The sequence below is a fragment of the Mytilus edulis genome, chromosome 14 (genome assembly GCF_963676685.1).
Source record: "Mytilus edulis chromosome 14, xbMytEdul2.2, whole genome shotgun sequence".
NCBI classification, from domain to species: domain Eukaryota; kingdom Metazoa; phylum Mollusca; class Bivalvia; order Mytilida; family Mytilidae; genus Mytilus; species Mytilus edulis.
In genome coordinates, this window is record NC_092357.1 from 40,419,290 (window position 1) to 40,443,417 (window position 24,128).

At 32.1% G+C, this 24,128-nt stretch overlaps 1 pseudogene; it reads left to right on the forward strand.

Annotated features, from left to right (window-relative positions):
* Positions 1 to 24,128, forward strand: part of LOC139504199 (streptococcal hemagglutinin-like) — a 48,122-nt pseudogene that overhangs the window by 7,469 nt on the left and 16,525 nt on the right.

Here is a 24,128-nt window from a genome sequence, read left to right on the forward strand (position 1 = left end):
GATCACACTTCTGTCCTGTTTTTCGTACAAATTTTTAAAAAATAAATCGTGACATAAAAAATATTTTACGCATTCCTTAAATTTGTAAAGCTATAATCCAGGATGTTAAACGATACTTACAAGGAAAAAGGTTTAAACAAAATGCTATTAAATAATTCCCTGCACCCAAGTGGGGTCAGATTCGTGTGTACCTGTGAAAATAAAGTACATGTACTGTAATTAACATTTATCGATTATTGTAATTAAGCTGTTTATTTTCTTTTGTATTTAAATTCGTAAGCCTATCCTTGATGGTTAGCGATTCTTCGAAAAGGGTGGGACCATAATTCTAAATGAAAGTAATAGCTTGCACCTGCATATGGGTCATATTCGTGTGTAAAAAGAAATAACTTAGCATTTATCATTTATAGATATTTAGCTGTTTATTTTCCTTTTTGTATCAAACGATTGGTAACTATAAATCTTAAGAAATTTCTTAATTAAAGTGATTGATGCTTTATTTAATATTGTTTCTTTCACGTCCAGTGACAGATATTTGATGCATATGTAGTACGAGAACACGCACATTAATCAGTTGAAACGTGAATAAACATGTACTTTTTTTGTGGGTCGACATGGAAGGTGAACTGCGAAACATATTCATTGGAAAATAGGATATAATTGATGGAGGTTGATTTTTTGCTCGACAACTATAGTCATTATTTAAACCACGATCAATTATCTATGTGTCCATCACCGAGTTCTTGAGAATGAAACGAACACATAAAGTATGGCTTTTCTGGATTAACTTTTATGAAATACACTTAAATCACAAATTTTTAAAATCGTAGTTGTATGAGGAGTGTCAGGATGTGGGTCCTTTAATTTTATGTTCTTTAATTTTTAGGCCATTTTTTATACTTTATAATTTAACACCAAATATTTTTTTATTCTTCATTTTGATGTCCTATTTTTCATTATTCTGTATTTTTTGGGCCCTTTAACCTGCACATTCGCCCATTATTTTGACGACTCAGGTTAAACTTGACTATACTATGTTTGGATCACAAATCATTCGCGCCCCACCTGCCTTTTTTTTTACTCAACACTCCTGTCCTGCCTATTTTTTTCAAATGTCATCCTAGCCCCCCATAAAAATCAAATGGTAGCTCCCTTAGATAGTAAACATTTATACATGTATTCAAGAAATATCTAAACTTTACAAAAATCACGTCAAACATTATTCCATAGGTTCGCAATCCAAAGATGGTTGTAATCTAGAAAACAGAGGGAATACCGAAAGTTCTTTGCACAAATAAATCATAAAGTGCCTGCTCTTGTCCACATTTAAAATAATGTAGTACCTTCATTTATAGTTTGGGACTTTCAATTCTGGTGGTGACAGTTTTATCCTCCAATCTCCTAAAGAAAGATTGTCTTCGTTACATTCCGGCAGCAACAGATTTGAGTTGATAAAAGAAATAAGAAATCGAACTGAGTTCGGAGATGGATTGAAATCCGGTGAGTTAGTATTCCTTATATGAAAAATTAGATGAACTTGCATGAAAAGTCAACTGATAACATTATCATCTACAGACATGTCTATCACATCTTAAGTTGAACTTATTGCATAATATATTATAAAAACATAAAACCAAAAAAATAACAACAACAAAACAACAACAAAACAAAACAAAAATAAAATAAAAATAAAACGGAATGTTCCTTATCAATTGACAAAATCAAAAGCCCAAACACAGCAAACGAACGGAAAACAAATGGCATAGTCCCTTTTGTTGAAAATTGCGGATTAAACCTGATTTCATAGCTAGCTTAACCTCTCACTTGCATGAAAGACGCATATAATTCAAGATATAATAGTTTACAAACATAGGAAGCATTTTGTTTAGAGTTATGTTATTCATACTTACCTGTACTAAAATTAATTTTAAAGATCTCGCAAAATAGTAAAAGAATATTTTTTTATAGATATAACATAAAAAAAGTTAACAGAAATAAAAATAAAAAACAATTAACGTACAACAGACACCAAATACTATAAACGGTAATTTACAGACTTATAAAAAACACTAACTAAAAATACATGTTGTATTATCAATTTAAAATAATTATATTAACAATGACCATGAAATTTGGAAACTTGTGATAGTTACAGGTCTGGATTGGGGTTAAAAAAAAAGATAAATGGACAAACAACAGAAAGAATAGAGAAAAATAGACTAAAAGATGTCAAGTATAAAGAACAATTGGGTGCTTTTAATTAAAAAAACATAATAGGGGAATAATGGGTAAAACTTGTTGAAAAGTTCTGAAGAATACAAAAATGAACGACCCCCGATCCGAAGTCTCAGTAATACTATTTAACCTCTTCATGTACGTTTATACAGTCGCCCGCTGGAGATTCAACATACCCAGCAATCAGCTTGTAAATTGATGTATCCATTAACTTATTGTATAATACTTTACTTTAAAATGCCCGATTTTGATTGGATAACACGCGGTAGATAACTTGTTATGTCACTTCGTTGTAGGTGATAATTTTGAAAGTTTACCTGTAAGAAAACACCATCGACAGAAGAGAGCTACGGGATCAAACCAAATAGAACTTTTAATTGTTTGTGACTATGCTATTTATGATTAGTAAGTATAGTGGACATACAATAATAAAAATAAAGGAGGTTCCAAATGGTCGAAGACTGGGCCTCTATTTGTATGAAGTTTCAATGGAGTAATTATCATAAACCTTATTTGTTTTGTGTTATAGTATCGATCATGTAAATAAAATGCCGACAAATCAATTGACCTAATTAATGATGACAATACGACTACTTAGTTATATTTTTGGGGTAATGTTTAGTCTTATTTCTGACGGGTTTGCCTCACCACAACCTTTCATGTGTGTACATGTATGAACAACGCAATTTGTATAGACAAGACAAGACAAGACAAATACTTTATTAAAGTCTCACCACTTGTTACATATAAAATATACAGCTTTTTAAAACACAAATTAACAACAAGAGCCACTCTATAAAGAATTATGAGAGACTGTAAAACAATTTTTCTTAAATTATAATACAAATACAACTTAAGTCAACCATCATGAATATAAAATACATTTTCGCTTTATTATGAAAGATAGCAGAGGGACAGTCAACATAATATGCACGTTTAAAAAAAAACTGAACATATTCATTTTGTTTTAGTTGGTTGGGTCAAAGTGAAGCCTCGACACCATCTGAAAAGGAGACTGAAGCACTTACATCTATTCGTCAATATTATGCCTTTGTTTTAAATGGGGTAAGTAAACTTTTATCAATACAGTATCAGACATTTTCGTTTTGGTTTTGTATGTATACATTAAAAACAGATCGCTGTATTGCACGATTTAATCTCTCGCCTGAAAATGAGATATTATGGGACAACACATATTCAATGCGACTATAATGATCACATTGGACCCGTAAAATATTATTGGATTTGAAAATCCTATGTTTTTCCTAATCAAATTGCAAAATACATTTAATTTTAATAACAGAAAAAAAGTTATGAAGTTATTGAATCCCGTGTAATTCTGCATATTTTAGTTATATGCATGACACTGTAACTCTGAGGATAGACGGCGACGGATTTTCAAAAGAGTGTTTTGCAAAGTAGGAATATCAATTATTTCTTACTTAGTCAGAGATGTTTCTTCCTTCAGTGTAAAACATATTCTGCAGAACTCATTTGAATATACCATTGAAGATCAATGTATGATTTATTAAAGATCGGAATAATTAATTTGTTAAGTTGGCTATTGGTTACAAAGTAACATTAGAATAGCATAAATTGCCTGTTAGTGATTCACATAAATGTATTCTTTTTTTTTACACCTGCCAACTGATTGTTTCTTAAATTATCTGTTAAGAAATGACGAACGAGCTTGGAAATTCAATGCTCCTTTAACATAAGGTGTAAAATATTAAACCTGATTATTATTATTATTATCATTATTATTATTATTATTATTATTATCATTTCAGATGGATGCTATGTATAAGAATATCCAAACAACTGATTATACAATAGCAGTCTTATTTGCTGGGATTGTTATTGCACAGGTATGGTTTTAGAAGAATAAAAAAAAATGGGTTTTACTATACGGTTTCTTGTTCAATTGAATCATGAAAATTATTTATTTCGGTGAATGTTTTGGGGTTTTTGTTTCTTCCTCAAATTCTTGATTCAATGATTCAGAATTTTAAATCTTGAAAGACATACCTAATTGTCTTCAACTTCGTGATTTATTTGGCCCTTTTCTTGATTTTAACGTCACATAAGCGTCTTTTGTAAAAGTAAAACAAATCATTCCAGGAATCTATGATGAGTTTATATTAACCGTAACAATTAATGTCTTCGTAACCACGCTTGAAATGCAATCTACGGATTGATAAATATTTTTTTTTTTTTGCGTTTCGACACAAAAGAGGGACAATCAAACTCATAGATCGAAAATAAACTGACAATGCCATGGTTAATTATAAAAAGACAAACAGACAAATAAAAGTACAGAAGACACAACATAAAAAACTAAAGACTAAGCAACACATATCCAAACAAAACTTTGGGTGATCTCAGGTACTCCGGAAGGATAAGCAGATCCTGCTAATATGTGGCACCCGTCGTGTTGATTATGTTATTACAAATCGGGTATATAGTCTAATTCGGTAGGTCACGTTCGTGAAAAGGGAAGGATATTTTAGTTATGACATAAAAAAAACAAACATATCGGATATCATCTGTGAAACGGTTAATCCATAACGGTCAACCAACTCCTGGTCCGTAAAATTTACGAAAGGATGATCTTAACTCACCAATTGGAACTCTTGGTTTAATAGACACACTATGCATTACATATTCTCAGTAAATAAATAACACAACTTATTAACACGCAATACATTATCAAAGTCACCATCCAATTGTATCCATAAGTGCAAAATAATGATCAATTTGATTTTGGAATTAATTGGTGGTTGACTCAGTAACCATTGCACTTCGGTCAGCTTAGATTTTGATTACTTGTACTTTAAAAGTTCTTGTTTACTGACAATTGAAACAATATGCTAAATTTTAGATTGAATTCATCATCAACTGTAATATAATTGTTATCAATCATACTTGGTCGTACGGAGGATCACCTTAATAAGAATCGCCACCTCCAGCATGTCCAGTCTTTAACCAGTGAAAAGTGACAGAAAATCAATTATTGCTGTGTCCAATAGAATTGAATATCTTTTTCCTTCCGTAGAACTGTGTAAAGTTTTATAAATCTCGAAAGCATACTAATTTTATATTATATTCAAATTCATTTCTTATAACAGACGCCAAATGACGCCCCATGGACTGAAAGTATAAAGAACACAGCTAGTTCTCCCAACACAGTTGATTCATTAGCAGCCTTGAACAAATTTACTGCATGGATTCAAGCAAATTCATCACATTTACCAGAAAGAGACCATTCGATGTTATTTTCAAGGTACAACTTCATTCTTTTAACCATTTCAATTTACAAAAGATAGAAGAAAAAAATGACGAACCCCAAGTGAAATTCATAGCGGAAAGTTCTTTATCAAATTGCAAAATCAAACGCTCAACCATATCAAACGAATAGAAAATAAATTTAATGACTGTCATAATCATAAGTTGGTACATGCGTTTCATTATGTAGAAAATGGTGATTTAAACTTGGTTTGTAGCTAGCGAAACCAGTTACTTGTGAGACTTATATTTTCGATGTACCTCATAAATTGGACGCCTTAAGTGATAATGTCACCTATATTATAAAAAAAATGATCGCAGAATTGACATGTTTGTCTGTTAGATAAAAACAAAAGTAGGTGAAAAATTGTCAAATGAGGTGACATTTGGGTATCCTCACGTTATATATTTAAAAGGGTATCGGCTTTAACAAGTATGATATAGTGTGGAGGCTGCTAATACACAATTAATATTTTCTGGTACAATACACTGTAATAAATGTATATGAAATCAATAAAATTGAGATTTGAAATGGAGAATGTGTCAAAGGGACAACAACCCTACTATAGAACAGACAACAACAGAAGGTCACCAATAAGTCTTCAATGCAGCGAGAAGGCGTATTTCAGCTGTTACCTAAACAATTATGTATACTAATTCAGTGATACTGGACGTCATATACTTGTTTCAAAGATATACAAATTCTTATTGTAGATATGATTTATCATATAATGGTTATAACGGAAATGCTGGTATGTATATTTATAGTCCTGTCATGTAATGTTGTAATTATAATGTTATATTTAATATTACCATACAAGCGGGAGGTTTGGCATGCCATAAAACCAGGTTCAACCCACCATTTTTGTTCTTAAAATGTCCTGTACCAAGCGATGAACATGTCCATTGTTATATTATAGTTCGTTTCTATGTGTGTTGCATTTTGATGTTGTGTTTATGTTGTGTCGTAGTTCTCTTATATTTTATGTGTTTCCTTCAGTTTTAGTTTGTAACCCGGATATGTTTTTTTCTCCATCGATTTATGAATTTCGAATAGCGGTATACTACTGTTGCCTTCATTTATAGATAGCTGTATTATAGGAATAAACGTTATGTCAGATGAGTTGAACTTGGCTGACGTAAATGCACATTTCATGAAGGTCGACGGTTTTACATGTATAAGTGAAAGACACAATGCGACGTTATAACAATTATAATTAAACGTACCATAGATTTTTGATACAGTATATAAAAAAGTAAAACCGAAAAAAATCCGATCTATAAGGAAAAATTAGTACGGAAAATCCTTTATCAAATGGCAAAAGCAAACACATGAAACGATTGGAAAAGAACTGCCATACCCTTACTTGGTACATGCATTTATCATGTAAAAAATAGTGGAATAAAGTCTGGTTTGATAGCTAGCTCAAGCTCCCACTAGAATAATAGATCTACATTGAGTTTAATATCATTTTAAGGGATATACTTAAATGCGACAGTAACTGAATTGTATAGACAGATTCTCAGTATTACACCTCATATTGATCTTTAAATGGGATCAAGACTTTGATTAAAAAGAAACACAAAGGTTCCTGGTTTGATTCCTGTTCCGGGATGAACATTTCAGGACTGCATTTTCGGCTCTCCCTTACACCATTTGCGAGTATGGTCTTGAGGAAACGATGATAGTCCGTTGGAAGGGGATGATAAGTGGATGAACCGTGCTTAGAAAGAGCCATATCTCGTGCACGTTAGAGACACCCTTGTTGATTTAAAAAAAGAGCAGGCTAATGCCGCTACAAGGCAGCACTCGCACCCGAAAAGTGGAAAGGGATTAATATAAGTTGCAAAACTTGTTTCCCAATCCAATATAAATAAATATGTTTAAAACTAAAAAGAAAAGGAAAAGAGAAACAATACAGAAAACAAGATTACATAAAAAAAAATATTAATTTAAGGGATGTTTTATACGTCTTATCTTCAATTTCATACTTTATTTGGCCTTTTAACTTTATTGATTCGAGCGTTTCTGACATGACTGATGAGCCTTTTGTAGTCTGGTGAACAAAGTTTTAACTCTGGTAACTATGACGAGTTTATAGACCTGAAATGTTAAGTAATTGCGTTATAAGTGCGTTCCTTTATCAAATGTATAATCAAACTACAAAAATGTATAATCATTATTTAACTTATCTGAATATCATCACTTCACATCTGGCAAGGCTGCACAATTGTAAATCATTGACATTTATGGAGTTACACATTTTCCTATACCCTGAATGTATTATCAGATCGAGATTGGCTTCTAACAATGTCACATGATTCGTAAAAACCCAAGGTCTTCATATAGACCTTTTTAAAAATACACTACACCTACATTCTACAACGACTACGACAGGTAAAGTGTGAGTGGTCGTGTCAAAAGTAGAAATAGGTGTACATGTATATTCTTGTTATTGATCAGTAGTTATGACTTGTGCCAATAAGTATTCAATAATACTGTCTATTTCAGGACTGGCCTGGACAAATGCAACTTGTGGTGTTAATAGTCAATCTATCGTAGAGGATGTATTTAATTTTATTATTATTACGGTAGCAGCACATGAACTAGGACACAGGTGATTTGCATTTTCAGATATAATCTCACATAATTAAATCACAGGCGCTTGGGTCTAGGATACAGATTTTTTTTTTTTTTTTTTTTTATTAAAATATTCCATTTTCTATATTTATAACACATATCTATCACTTCTGTGCATGTCTCACCTAGTTTCGAGTGATTTAAACGACCCAGAGAAAATACCCAATTGTACTATCCATACTAAGAAACAAAAAGGCAACTAACTCGACGCCATTTTTCTGCTATCTATAAATAAATAGATTGACCTACCTGGATTCCCCAACGATTTCTCTGGGAAAACGTGCCTTCCTTGCCGTCAGATAGCACACATCGTTGATATTTATCAAATTGGTATTGTTCGTAACATTTTTAGTACATCTCCAGCATATAATAAAAAGATTTTAACTATTTTGACTAATTTCAAATTTACGTGCCCGGAAGTTGACTGTTTTTCCCGAACTTTTGTTAAAGGGAAGTAATAATTTCCCGGACTTTCTCGGAACATCTCTCCAAGCACGTATGAAAATAACAAAGTGATACGATGACTTCCGAACTAATACTATATGTTAACAAACAGATATGATGAACATAGAACAAGATCAAGCCCCTAATTTGATTGTTAGTGGTCATAATCTTTTAATTTTCAAAAAACACACAGTTTTGATTTTATGTTAGAAAGGGAATTGCAAAATTTGGAAATATTGTCCCCCCCCTTTTTTTTTTACTTCAGTTAACATGACCCATGTTTTGTAATAATTAAAACAAAGTCATAAACATTTTCGTGGAAAGAAAAAATTAGTAAATTTCCTTGCACCCCCCCCCCCCCCTTTTCCAACAAATAAATATCAGATCAAATGGTCAATGGCTTAATTTTGGTTAATTCCTCTCATAAGTCAATTTTGTGTGAGTATTTGTATATTTATAAATAATCTTGAATCAATGTTTTTATGAGTAACTTCCTTTGGTTGAATTGTCAGCATTTCAGACTGAATATGATGACAGATTCTTTTCCGGCAATAAGTTGCGCCTTTTTGGTAAAAGTTCGGAAATCATCGTATCACTTTATTATTTTCATACGTACTTGGAGAGATGTTCCGAGAAAGTCCGGGAAATTATTACTTCCCTTTAACAAAAGTTCGGGAAAAACGGTCAACTTCCGGGCACGTAAATTTGAAATTAGTCAAAATAGTTAAAATCTTTTTATTATATGCTGGAGATGTACTAAAAATGTTACGAACAATACCAATTTGATAAATATCAACGATGTGTGCTATCTGACGGCAAGGAAGGCACGTTTTCCCAGAGAAATCGTTGGGGAATCCAGGTAGGTCAATCTATTTATTTATAGATAGCAGAAAAATGGCGTCGAGTTAGTTGCCTTTTTGTTTCTTAGTATGGATAGTACAATTGGGTATTTTCTCTGGGTCGTTTAAATCACTCGAAACTAGGTGAGACATGCACAGAAGTGATAGATATGTGTTATAAATATAGAAAATGGAATATTTTAATAAAAAAAAAAAAAAAAAAAAAAAATCTGTATCCTAGACCCAAGCAAGCGCCTGTGAATTAAATCATGTCAAATTAACTTTAAAGGGTCTGATAATTCATCAAATCCCAACCAAATATTTAATATAAGTTGAAAACTTATCCAATGTTTGTTTTTTTCTTGAGATATTGATCTTAAAAGAAGTTTTTATGGCCCAAATATAGACATTGTGTTCTCTGGTCTGTGCGTCCGTTCGTTCGTCCATTCGTTTATTCGTCCATCCATCCGTTCCGTTTCAGGTTAAAGTTTTTGGTCCAGGTAGTTTTTGATGAAGTTGAAGTCCATCAACTTGAAACTTAGTAAACATATTCCTTTTGATATGATCCAAATAAGAGATTTTACCTCATTTTCGCGGTCCACTGAACATAGGAAATGATAGTGCGGATTGGGCATCCGTGTACTTGGGACACATTCCTGTTTTGTATTAGGAATAACCTGGTTTTATAATATCAGGATAACTACTTATTAATAGATAACGTTTGTTGCCATAGTTGATAGAATACAAAAAAAAAGACAATATCAATAGTGTTTGGCATTACAAATATAAAAAAAAATAATTTCAAAAGTATTGGAACATGATTGTATCATTTGCTTCACTGCAAAAATGAGAAAGAAAACCAACAAAAAAAAAAAACAACAATCATAACGCTTGCTTCACTTGTTTTAGTCTTAGTGCCGAACATGATGGTTCTCCAAACGTGTGCAGTTCTGACGATGCCTATATTATGGCGTCATCAAGTGGTCCTCAACAAGACTCCAATAAAGCAGGGAATCCATGGATATTTTCAACGTGTTCCACAGCCTACTTTACATCGAAGATAGACATTCTTGAATCGTGAGTATATTCACGATATTAGGGAATGACCATTTAATTTCAAAAGGGGGTTATCTTTTTTTCGTACAAAAAATATTCTTATCCCTAATTCAATGGAAAAAAATAGGATCAAGCAGATGACAAAACATATTTTCGGACAAAAAAAATACCCCCTTTAAAGTGAAATGAGTAGTCCAGAAAATACGGTGGTTGAATTGAAAAGATATATAAATTTATATCTGCTGCTTCTACGCTTTGCACGGGCCAATGATGAGTAAAACTATTTGGCTCGGAGAATAATTTGCCGGAGTAAGATGACATGTCTTCCGACTCATCGTGTCATTCTGGTACATTTAGTTATAATTTTCATATAACATTAACATCATCATCTCATGCAATTAACTATCATTTCACGAACCTAAGGGTATTATCTACTAAAAGCACCCTTGGTAACGTCTACATGTACTTCAGTAACAGTTTTATGCATACACGTACATTTGTTTGTTAATCGTCAGATTGCTTTGAATTCCCCGGATTGCGTTTGCAAATTTCCCTAATATCACATAATTTCAAACCGATCATGATATTACGTAAATGTATTGGTATTTTAGTCTAAGTATGTATACAAAAGGATGATGTGGTATAATTGCCATTGAGACAGTTCTCCACAAGAGACCAAATGACGCAGAAAAAAAATAAGCTATAAAAGGCCCCGAAATCAAAATAATGTTAAACAATTTAAACGGGATGATAACGGCATAATTTATGTACAAAAATAGAACGAAAAACAATTATGAAACACATCAATAAACGACAACCAATGACTTGAGACAGGCACAGACTGTGGTGGGATTAAACATGCTAGCAGCATTCCAACCCTACCCATACCCTTGGACAATGATGTAACAGTACAACATAAGAACGAACTATAATATTTAGTTGAAAAAGGCTTAACTTATCAGATGGATACAAATAGAAGTACATTTGTATATCTAACAAAACACAGATTCATTTGTAGATTCATTTATTTTCGTGGGTACCAATTTTCAAGGAGTTTTGAAAACTTGCATTTTCGTGGATATATAATTTCGTGGTTTGGGCAAAGTCTGCGTATATTCCTTTATGAAATTTGTAATTTGTTGAACATTTAAATTCTTGGTTTCCCTGTACCCACGAAATCCACGAAAATTGGTATACAACGAATGATAATGAACTCAAAGCATATCCCAACAACAAAAAGGAACTATGTACTTATCTGAGAGTACTCGCAGTTACTGACATCTTGTTCAAAGCCACAAATTACTTATAAAAACAATTCTGCATCTAAGACTAAATTATCAATCTGTATGCATCCAACATCAAATGGATTTAGTGTAAAGACGTCAGAAACATAAAAATACGACCTTGTGCAATGCCAAGATACATGTTTCGACAGATTGTAGATCCATGATCATGATGAATGTGTACAATGAATATAACAATACTATTTAGTTGTCTTCTAATTTACTATCACCATCAAAAAGGGAAAAGTAAAATAAGGAACGAAAAATCGTCCCCTTTGTCGGACATTTTAGTGAACAGTTTCCCGTTTGAATTTGATTTATTTTAAGTTGTTTCCTTTGGGTAAATATCTGCAGTATATTTAGAAAATTCTTGATTATTTAACGAAAACAATACCCTCAAGAGAACGGTAAGTATTGTTGAATTTATCAATTAAATACAATTTAGACGGGTCTTTACTGCGTTTGGTCATACACTGTGTTTCATAACATACAAAAACAAGACTAGTCTGATATTAAAGGGGCGCAATTAGTGCAAACTGTCGTTAAACTTTTTTGCCGAAACGTACATAAATATTATAAAGAAGAAAATTACCAGCTTCAATATAGTTGATATGATTTGTACAAGAATTAAACATAAGAAGTACATGTAGGAAAAAATTCTTATATATCATTCCTATTTTATTTTTTACGTTTTAGGTCAGGAAGTAATTGTATGAAGACATTGGGATCTAATTTTGACCCCACGGCATTGGCACCGTACGACCAGTCATTAGCCGGACAGGTTTATAACACCGATGCCCAATGTGCACACATCTACGGAAACAGTTCATACATGAGTAGGGTTAGCAAAATTTATTTGATACATTCAACTGCAGAGAATTTTATGTTTTATCTTCGTATTAATACAATTGTCTTGACTGTTAAGTATTAAAAATGCATACTAATACAAGTTGATCAAACAATCACGTTTATAAAACATGATCACGAAGTACATATGAGTTTATTGTAAAGGTAATTTGCGTGCTGAATTTCAATCAATAGCTTTAGTGTAAATATAATACATTTTTATATCCAGCATAAGATAACATGCAATTTGGCAAATTTTTTGTAAATGAGATACAGACTTCCGCAGTACATATACACAATATTATAACATGTATTGAATTTCTCCTTTTCAATTGTTAATTATGTCATTTGACTCTCCAGTAACTCTCAGTCGCCCTCATTTTTTTATACGAATTAAAACGAGGAATTGTGGTCTGTTTTGTAAGGTTGAAAACTCATAACAACTCAATTTTCAGACTATTCGTAGATATGTATTCCAACCTTTAATGGGTTTAAATATGTTTTTATATTTATCATAATCTGATATAGTCTAGCTCGTAAAGCATATGTTCTTGAATATCCACTTTTCAATGCTAAAAAAGGTGAATAAAAAAACTTTGAGGAAAATTCTAAACTGAAAGTCGATTCATACGCAAATGACTAAATCAAAAGCTCAAACAGTTTAAAGAGTGAATTGCAACTGTCATATTCCTGACTTGGAACAGACTTTTTCTTATGAAGAAAATGATGGATTAAATCTTGTTTTATATCTAGCTAAACCGTTCACTTATTTATGTTTAGGGACTGTACAATGGTAACTTTGAATCTATATGCAGTCTTCTATGGTGCTATAATCCAGCGATTGCACAATTTTCTACGACAATAGCAGGAGAAGGAACTTTGTGTGGCAACAAAAAGGTATGCTGTTAACCTAATTTCATGTTTAGGGAATGTACAAGGGTAGCTACTCACCTACTTTTATGAGAAAGCAATTTTTTTTAAGTTAAAGGGTTTGTTACCTGGAAGGTTAAAAATCGAATAGTAATCACCTTATTCTGACACTCTTGAAAATAACAAATCATTTAAAACTAAATGCAACTTTCCAGCATGAACTTAAGCTTCTTTGGTTGAGTTGTTTTCTTTTACAATAATTTTTTGTATATCTGTTTTATATTTAACACTGATTGTTTTTTCAGTGGTGTGTTTCTGGTGTATGTACGTCAGATAGCAATGCTCCTAGTGGAAATGGTAAGTACAAGATATACACTAACTTTATGTTCTTTCGTAAACATTAAATATCACGTGATTTCTTATAGATATTGATGACAATACTCATTCAACATCATTTTGGAAGGCTTTTAGGTGGAACCTAACACTTTCACTAAAATTAATTTGGCTCGTTTGATTTTCATAATTTTTTTACAAAGTATTTACTTTGACCCTTTGACAAAAAAATAAATTTTAAAAAATTTGAAGCAATCGTTTTATCAGAAAAAAATATACATGTTATATAGCAGTTTGACAAACATTTATTTTGATCATTGAGAAGCTTAATATTCCCTTAAAACACAAAGTTATCAAAACGTTTAGCTGTTTTGCAGAGATTTCTCCCTGAAGTGCAAGGTACCACCTTAAGAAAAAATAAATACTTTATGATCCGTTGACGCATCGGAGAACATAAACTTCTAAGATCTACAAAATTAATGGACACTGTTATCACCATCTCAAATACACTTTATCGCTCTTCCCGGCTGACACGAGAATCAGACCCGCTTAAACTATTGACGTCATACAACAATTGTGTATCCATTGTGGCGTCAGATATTTTGTATTATAAACGTCAAAATTTTACATGAACCTGTGTCATGTCCAGCAATCAGGTGAATTCATACAAGCATAAAATACATCTAGTTAAAAAACGTCGTCTTGTCTGTAAATTTATTGAATATGTAATGTTTTATAATTTGACATTTGACATTTGACTAAGGTAAGATATTTGTGGCGAATAATGCATGAAAAACATGAGATGCAAATCTTGTCGACGCCCTAGTCTTCCGTACATTTTTGTCGTGTAATTTCTCCAATTGTTTTCACTTTATATGCAAACAAGTGTTATCTTTATCAAATAGATTTGAACATAGATTAACAAAAACTCGTTGTATGTAAAGAGAAATTTTAACTTTGAGACATGAAAGATCACCTACTACATGTATTTTATATTTTATCAGAAAACTGTTTATACGGCGACATAAGAGGGCGGGTATTTAGTAACCAAAACTGGACATGTGCTGAAATGTACGCAATTGACCCAAACTACTGTACGCAAGCAACAGTTAGATGTTGTGGTACATGTAATCCAGAAACAACAACAATTGCAGCTTCAACTGAAACACAAACGACAACTTCTCAACCACAGACTTCAACAGAATATTTAACAACTACCGAATTAGTTACTACAACAGAGCCTCTGACAACCACTCAATCTGTCACTACGACAGAACCGCTGACAACAACTGAATCAGTTACTACGACAGAACCGCCGACAACAATGGAATCAGTTACTACAACAGAGCCTCTTACAACAAGTGAATCTGTCACTACGACAGAACCGCTGACAACAACCGAATCAGTTACTACGACAGAACCGCCGACAACAACTGAATCAGTTACTACAACAGAGCCTCTTACAACAAGTGAATCTGTCACTACGACAGAACCGCTGACAGCAACTGAATCAGTTACTACGACAGAACCGCCGACAACAATGGAATCAGTTACTACAACAGAGCCTCTTACAACAAGTGAATCTGTCACTACAACAGAACCGCTGACAACAACCGAATCAGTTACTACGACAAAACCGCAAAAAACAACTGAATCAGTTACTACGACAGAACCGCCGACAACAACTGAATCAGTTACTACAACAGAGCCTCTTACAACAAGTGAATCTGTCACAACAACAGAACCGCTGACAACAACTGAATCAGTTACTACGACAGAACCGCCGACAACAACCGAATCAGCTACTACAACAGAACATATGACAACAACTGCATCTGTCACTACAGCAACTGAATTTGTGACTACTACAGATCCTCTGACAACAACTGAATCTGTCACTACGACAGAGCCTTTTACTACAACTGAATCTGTCACTACGACAGAGCCATTGACAACAACTGAATCAGTTACAACAACAGAACCTCTTAAAACAACTGAATCATTAACAACAACAAAGGCTGTGACAACAGCAGAACCAGTTGCTACCACAGAGGCTGTGACAACAACTGTATCAGATACTACACCAGAGCATGCGACAACAACTGAATCAGTTACTACAATTGAGCCTGTGATAACAACTGAATCATTAACTACAACAGAACTTATAACACCTATAAATGCAGGTACTACAACCGAACATCCGACAACTTTTGAATCAGTTGTTACAACACAGACACAAACAACTACAAAATCAGTAACAACAACAGAACCGCAAGCAACATATGTATCAGTTACTACAACAAATCCACAGGCAAATTCAGAATCAGTCACTTTGACAAAACCTCCAACAACTCCTGAATCAGTTACAAAAACACAACATCTTACAACTACAAAATCAAAAGCTTCAACAGAACCTCCTACAATAACTTCACAAGAGCCACCGGCAACGACCGAATCAGTTATAACAACAAAACCACAAACAAGTAAAGAATATATCACTACAACAGAACCACAAAAAACTAAAGAATCTGGTACTACAATAGAACCTCTAACAACTCAAGAAGCAGTTATTACAACACAACCACAAACAACTACAAAATCAGTAACTACACCAAAGATTCAAACAACTACGGAATCGGTTACCACTCATAAGCCTCTAACAACTACACAAACAGAACCTCTAACATCCTCAAAGTCAGTAATTACACAAGAACCTGAATTATTCACTTCAGCAAATACGATTACAACTACAGAAACCTTCACTACAACGGAACCTCAAACAACTCATGAATCAGTTATAACAACACATCCGCAAACACCTACAAAATCAGTAACTACAAGAGAACATTTTCCATCCTCTGAATCACAATCTACACAAGAACATTTCTCAACAACTGAACAAATTTCTACAACTAAACCACAAACAAGTACTGAATCAGTTACTACAACAGAGCCTCTAACAACTGCATCAGAGTTACTTACAACTACTTTAGGACCATCACCATCTGCGTCATCAGAATTGGTTGATTCGTCAAGTAAGTAAATGATACAAAAACGGGAGGGATACCAGGGTGGAATTTTACAATTTAAAGCGACAGAAAGATAGACCATATCATTTTAAAATGCAAAGTGACAAACAGTCCACAAATATTTACACAGGACCTCGAAGATTGACCAAAACATATCTCACAACAGAAAAAATAAGAGGACTTGGGTGCTCCAGTATGACAAAAAAGATATTTAATTGTAAATGTATGGTTAAAGTGTATTATACTAACATTAATATTCTTCTATTCCTGCATTTCATATGACTTTCAAATGTTAATACCATGACAGAGAACTGTCTCTGGTAAAGAGTTGTCTCTTTGGCATTCATACCAAATCTTCTTTTTTTATATCATAAAAATGCACATCTTTATATCTACAAATGAACTACGAAATACAAAACAAACATGCCAATTATGTTATCAACATTATCTTCCAGGACAGTTTGAAGCTTCTGTGTCAATGGATAAAACTTGGAATCCAGCATATGCTGACTCATCAAGCACGGATTATTTAGACTTGCATAAAAATTTTACTAAGCAGGTAAGTTCCTTAAAGACAGTACCAGACATATACAATTATCCGGTAGATACTTCAGAAAAAAAACTTGTCCATTAAATAAAAATAATTAGCAAACTTCTGATGTAATAAAAATCGTATTATTATTGTTTTACTTCTGCTAATAGATGTTTTTGCTTTTTCAAGAATATGATATAATTGTTGCAAATGTGTCACTTAAAATGTTTTGTACGTCATACTCGCATTTCGTTAACAAACCAGACATCAGTGCGCTAGAATAAAAAACAACAACAGCACGAAGTTGAAGGGCATTAAGGACCTGAACTTTCTAAGCATTTTTCAAGCTATAGCTAGAGTAATGTCATCCTGGTGCAGAAAAATCCTTAGTATTTAAAAAAAAATACATGTTACATCCTTGCTGCTATTTGAGCTAAAGTATATCTCAACACTGAAGGAAACACATAGTGATGAATAGTCTAATCTAGGAATGTTTGTTTTGAAGGATTTAAAACATGGTCAATCGGCGTTAATGACGTCATGATCGTTATTGCTTTAAACGGATTGTTTGATATCTTATATTAAGAATAAAAAATGTTCACTGTTTTTCGCTAAGAAAAATTACAGACTTTCAGATAAGTAGGTTAAATAAATGTTTATAAATTTTTACAGCTTACAAATATGTATGAAAATACAACAATAAAAGACGTTATTCAGAATGTGACAATCACTGGATTCAGGTTAGTAACATATAACTGATATCACTTCTTTGTAACTGTATTAAGGATGTACTTAGGTGAAATTTAAAAAAAACCAAAAAATAAAATTGATACTTCATTTTAAAAGAGCACCAGTTAAGGATCAAAACCAGCTACAAATATTGATAGGTCATGGACCTCCTTTTAGAGATATTTGAGTTTTTTAAGAAAAAGTGGGAAAAGGCTGACTTTGACTTTTGCCTTTTATTTGCATTGGTAATATTTGGGTCTAAAATCGAAAGAAAAACAAATTAAGAAATTGCTTAAATTTTGGAAAATGGCTTTTTATGAGCTACTGAATTCTTTTATACAAAGAAATATGGGTGTTATAGGGCAAAATATTTTACCCTGTATTGATGGGAAAATACCAAGGAGTCCGAACATTTGACACCATTTTCAAAGCTCACCTACGTACATCCTTCAGGAAATTGTACTTGCTTCGTATTTCTAATACAGTTGTACAGGTGTGTTACCTATATTGTTTTCCAACTATTAGTCTTTGGTATATTGGCACGTTTCCAAAAATATTGTGCAGAATTTATCTTTGTTTCAAATAATGAAATACTTGGCTTGAGTAACGTTTTATTCTGTCCAGTACTATAGACTAACTTTCAAATAAGGATTCATTGCATATACGAAATAACCATTATTTGTGGTTAAGCAATTAAATGTTCACCTCTCTTGTCCAGTGTTCAAGCTTAAGGAACCATGAAATTTCAAGTTTCCAAAACATTCTATAGAAACACCAAATAAAAAAATATAGGTTAACTGCACATGAATATACAATATCTATTTAAACTTACTTTTGACATATTACATTATGTAAAAGATTCCAATATATAAATTAAATAGCATGGAAAAGCAAGCATCTAGGACATAACTACGGTTTTAAATAAGATTAATTATTAATTTCTGTTCATATCGTTTGATTGAAATTGAATGATTTTCATGACTTTCATGACCATCCCATGTAATTTATTTAGGAATGGCAGCGTTATTGCGGATTATATAATAGATTTAAAACCAGGGACAATCGAATCTGAAACAACTATAACAAATATTACAAAACAAGCAGTTGAAAATATCAAGTCAAATCCTTCACCCGAGTTTGACCTTATCCAGTTGATTAACACAGACAAAATTGTTGTCGAAGAAGTCATAGGTAAGCAATGCATGCAAATAAGTTTAAAATATGTTTCATAAATCTGATGTATTTCTTGATCGATTACACTGACCACATACGAAGCGAAAGTTTTGTTGTGTTATAAAAGTATACTTACTCACATGATACAAGAAACATTGAATATAATTGATACTTTATAAAGTATATTGGACTGAATGTCCTTCGCAATAAACGCTCAACGCCAAGTTTTTGAAATTTAAACCAATAAAACCAGGAATAGATAATAACCGATACACACACAGAGTTGTATAACCAAAAGGAACCATATATGTGTAGCCAAATAAATTTCATGTCAGCTATCTTCTTTGGAGAGGGAATTGATGAAAGAGTGTGAATTTGTGTTATTTGTGTAACAAAGAGTTTCAAATGTATAGCGGATACTGTTCTGTAAATTAAACTTCTCAAAGTTTATTTTTTCCCAAAATTCATTTTTGGAGCTATTAATTTATGCAGTAAAGTCATATTATGGTCATTATAAATTATATTAACAATTGCAAAATCTCACCGAATAATATTCAACCATTGTATCAAAATTGCAATGTAAACAAATAACAAAACAATTCCATGTTGATTGGGTTATATGCATAAAGATGACATGATGACCCATTTACTGCTATATATAGATAGATAGTTTATTCTCTTAAAACCATGATAGTACAAATATTACAGAGAAGTTTTAAAACTGTTATGCATAATAACAAAAGTATAAGCACTAATCACGTTTCATTGATTTAGCAAAAACAACTTTTGGAATGACGTCATCATCAGATGGGACAACTCAAAGCACAACACAATCAGTAGAGACAACGGATAACCTAGGTATGATATAAAAGCTATTTTTCTATTGTTTGAAGGGTTGATATTTTCATTTAAGCTGTGTAATTTTCTGTCTGATAGATGCGGAATATTGTTTAGGACTTCGATGCATCAGAACAATTAATTTTACAAAAAGCTTAGTATATGATTATATCTTAACAAAAAATGCATATGCGTTAATACAATACTCTTATTTAGAGAGTTATACATAAGCTTATGAATCACGGAGTGGTCCAGTGTATTAATATTTGTCTCTTAAATATGTACTTCTAGTACTTTGTAGACACATCGTATAAATATCACTCAATCTTAAATTTAATTTTGTAATAAACAGAATCGTTATCATTTTTTTTTTTAAAGTGCCTCGTTTCCATAACCTACCATTTTGAATTTTATCATTACTCAATTTCGCTGAATTTTTATATTTGTTTTTACAGAGCCTCTTTTAATTGGTATCGGTGCCGTCGGTGGAGTTGTCATATTATATGATTTATTATATCGTTGTTGAGCAAGACAAACACATATCTGATCAAATGCAACTGATATTCTTTTCCTATAATATCAGATGAAATACTAATTTTAATAAAAAGAAAAAAATGGGTTTTAACTCATGAAACGCTTACCTTTTGACACAACTTGATTATGTGTTACATATTTGTTTTTCGGTCATTTTTTTAAATAAATAAGGCCGTTAGTTTTCTCGATTGAATTGTTTTAAATTGTCTTATCGGGGCATTTTATAGCTGAATATGCGGTATGGGATTTGCTCATTGTTGAAGCTAGACCGTACGGTGACCTATAGTTGTTAATGTCGGTGTCATTTTGGACTTTTGTGGATGGTTGTCTCATTGGCAATCATACCACATCTTCTTTTTTATATTGACATAATCAAAACATTCCATGAGTCCAATTACGTGATAATTTTGAAATGCATACTTGGTGTAATCCAAAAGATTGAATTTACGATTGGTTATAATTCAATTCTCCGAAGGTAAGGCATTTTGAATTACATTTGTCAAGTATGTAAATCGAAATAATTTCAACCAACGAACTGTCATTAATTTAATCGTAAAGTTGTAGCATGTAAAATGTCACTTTTACTGTTCTTGATTGTTCTCTCACTTTTCTGATTTCAGTCAAATCGTAGCCGATATGATGGACACACAAATCATGGAATGATAACAGACAATGTTCATGAATATCATTCATTCAAAGGATCGCAAAGAACATCATCATACAGGCAGCCTGTAGATCCATGGAGAATATCGTATGGTAAATCGAACAACTCACATCCCGCCTGGTATCCTGGTTATAATGCACGAGATACGATGTTTAGTTCAGGCGGACATCATAATGAAGGATATTATTCCTAATACCACATATATAGCTTACGACAGTACTCATAGGAAACATACACATATAAAGGAGGCTTATGTTCTCACGTGTTAGGAAAACACCCAAACAACAGTTAAGTACATGCCAACAAGATGGTGAAAGAGGGATGAGTTATGTCAAAGATACAATATATATGAATTCCACGATTCAAAGGTTGTCCGAAACGAGATAACCGCAATAAAAGATAGACTATCTAGGGTGATTGACAATATCTTTTTGAAGAATTGTTTTAAACATTAACGAATATCAGCTATACATACAGTGAACATGTATCAAACTGAGAACTGGAAAACTAAGCCTGATTTAGCTGTTTTAAACCCTAGAATTTCTTGACACAAAATTAGACATTCTTTTTCAACTGGTATGTCATATAAACGAATGTAAACAAGTTGTACATCAATAAAAATCATATGGATAATACAACTGGTGTAACTCGATTTTCAATTGAATTGTTTCATTTTTTTCATTTTTTTTCATGTAAAGCTGATTGTACGATTTAGGTTTTTCTCGTTGTCAAAGGGTAAACAGTTGCCTATACATGCTTTCAACTTATGACCTTTAACTAATTGCTGTCTCATGACCACCTGAGTTGAAATCGCTTATTATTTTGTGAGCACATCAGTCTGACTCCTCATTCAGAAAGATTATTTTTTTCTTGATCAACTTTTTGTGTGATAGGGTATATCATGTACTATATGTTAACAGTGTTTCGTGCTGAATATGCAGAATATCGTTAAAGTCAAGGAAGAAGGAAACGAAACAGAGATATATTTCTCTGATGTCCAATAAAAGTAACACAGGTACCAATCGATAAAAACGATCATTCTTATCTAAATCGGATCCTCCTTCAAGATTTTAACGAAAACGATAGCCTAATCAATTAATAAATACAAAACTGTATTAAACCAGACCCTCTCAATCATGACCCTTATACAGGAATATCAAATAAATCAGTTATAAGGCAATTATCAAATCAGTCCGAAAAGGAGGTTCGTTTTAACATAAACAACTTAAGGATGGTAAATTGTTTTCAATTATAAATCTTAAAATAGCATTTTATTTTCTTCTGATAATAACAACATGGACAGTTTAATCTAGAAACAACAGATACAAGTTTCACTATGACTAATCACAATGTATGTTTACTCACGTAATTGCATGATAAACTTATATAATAAACATGAAATTGCACTCCAAACAATATGCATAACACTGTTACTATTTAAAACAAAACAAATCATAATAAATTGTTGTTCTGTGTTTGTATTGAATCGTTCTTTTTAGTATCAGAATGAAGTTCTTCTCACTTGTTTTAGTGTTATGGATTCCAAATACGTCATGTTTTCTCATGTGGTCATCTCATGACAACGTTGAGTACAGAGGTAGGAGTCTATAAACTATGATTTCTGGATTTTAAACGGAAATAGTGCATTTAAGTGTCTCAAAAGTAAGGTACACGATTTAAAGTTCTAATACGATATTGCGACTGTTTCCTTATAGATTAGAAATTAAATAAACTAATACGTGTTTATATTTCAAATATAATTCAGAAACATTTGTGTAGATCTATATTGGATTAGAAATTTTTTTTTGGAATCTTGTAAATTTATATTTTTTCTTTGTCTCAAACATGTACCAAAAGACACAAAGACCATTCTTATGGTGTTTTTATGGTGTTCTCTTGTCTGTCTCAAATTGATAAGTTTATTTTTAAAAGACAGTTATTTTTAAAATTGATAATAGGTAAAACAAAGTTGAAAAAAATGACAGGTTCGTGTCCTTGGTTTTATGATATTACCAAATGAAAATTTGTCGGCGAATGATTTTTTACATTTAACATGGCACTCTTTTTTTCGTGCAAAAACTGTAAACAAAATTACAAGGATTATGCAGATTTTTAAGAATGATATTTTAAACAATATGAAGTAAAATAATGAAAAGAAAATAGGGACAAGAAAATAGAATTTGTATTTGATCGACATAGATAAAACTAAAGAATGTCGAAATACTGAAAGAGAGTCAAATACAAGAGTAGCAAACATCTTAAACCTTATTTTTCTATCCCTGTTCCGGACGCAGAATGTACACACATCTTAACCCCTAAACTTTTATTTAATAACTTATATTTGGTACCGCATAGATAATATATTCCTGAATTAGTAAAATGGCATACAAAAGTCACTAACATTGTAAATTATGTATATATATATGTTAGGCTGGATTGGTATATAGTATACAGCAAAAGGCAATACATTGTGAATTCAAAGAAAAAAAGAACAGAAAAAAAAAGACCAAAATTAAAAACTAATGAACAATGGGATAAATTAAGGATGTTCGCTTGTCATGTTTTGGGACTTTTGTCAGATTTTTGGTATACTCTGGTTTTATCCAATTGAATGCCTTAAACTTAAACTTGTTAGCCCATTGATTCCCATTTTTCTTTTTATAAATCTTTTATGTGTATACTTATAAGCTATCTGTAAAAGCCTTAAAACATTGTTTTTATTTTTTGATATTTTTTGAGAACTTTAACTTGTTAACTTGTTGATTAAGCTATGAAAAATCAAGAGAGAACATCTTCTC